Source organism: Penaeus monodon, chromosome 25 (genome assembly GCF_015228065.2).
Source record: "Penaeus monodon isolate SGIC_2016 chromosome 25, NSTDA_Pmon_1, whole genome shotgun sequence".
Classification (NCBI taxonomy): Eukaryota; Metazoa; Arthropoda; class Malacostraca; order Decapoda; family Penaeidae; genus Penaeus; species Penaeus monodon.
In genome coordinates this window covers 35,508,868-35,509,655 of record NC_051410.1, presented here as the reverse complement: position 1 = coordinate 35,509,655, position 788 = coordinate 35,508,868, and positions in this window count along the sequence as shown.

Sequence of the window (788 nt, the reverse complement as noted above, 5' to 3'; positions counted from 1 at the left end):
ATCAGGGATATGGATTCTCAATATTGTTTGAGTTGCCAAATTTGTCTCCAATTCAGCAAATATCTCTCGAGGCTTGGTGACACTTTTTTTTTTTTTTCTTGGTGATTCATTTTCTCACTATTTGGACCCTGCTAGAATGATCTCTACGCCATGCCTTGCATTCGCAAGTTCCTTTCCGCAGTGAGTTTTACACTGTCATATGCCGACCTCCTTCTCACATTTTGACTTTCCGAAATAATTTGCAGTAGCTTTCCATGTAGGTGTCTCATCTGCCCTACCTTGCTCGGAGTTCATCTTTTATTTTATCCTTTTAAATACCTTCCTCTCCTTTGCCTTCTCCGGCGTCCGAAGTCGTTGAACACGAAAAAGGCACTCAGACCTGCTGGCAATAGTTCCAATACATATTAAATGATCATGTCAGTGAATTAGCTCGCCGTTTCAAAACTATCTTCAGTACAACTGCAGAATTCCGTCTCGATTACGCGCAGAGAAAAGCTCAGACCTCTTCATCTCAGCAACTGGAGTTATCAATGCCTCCCGAAACTATTCATTGCTTAGATGTAGTTTTTCTCAAAACCTAAACCGAACCTGTACCGTAACTTTACGTACTCTGTTTCGCCGCTTACAGCGAACCAGGAGAACGGTGCATTCACGTAAAAATCACATGTAGATAACCCCATCATCGAACTTGTGTCTCAAAAATCGCACGACTCTGGAACATTGAGACACACATATGACGTCAGAAATCTAAAATGCAACTGTAGCTTTTTTGTAAGGATAAGCTAAAA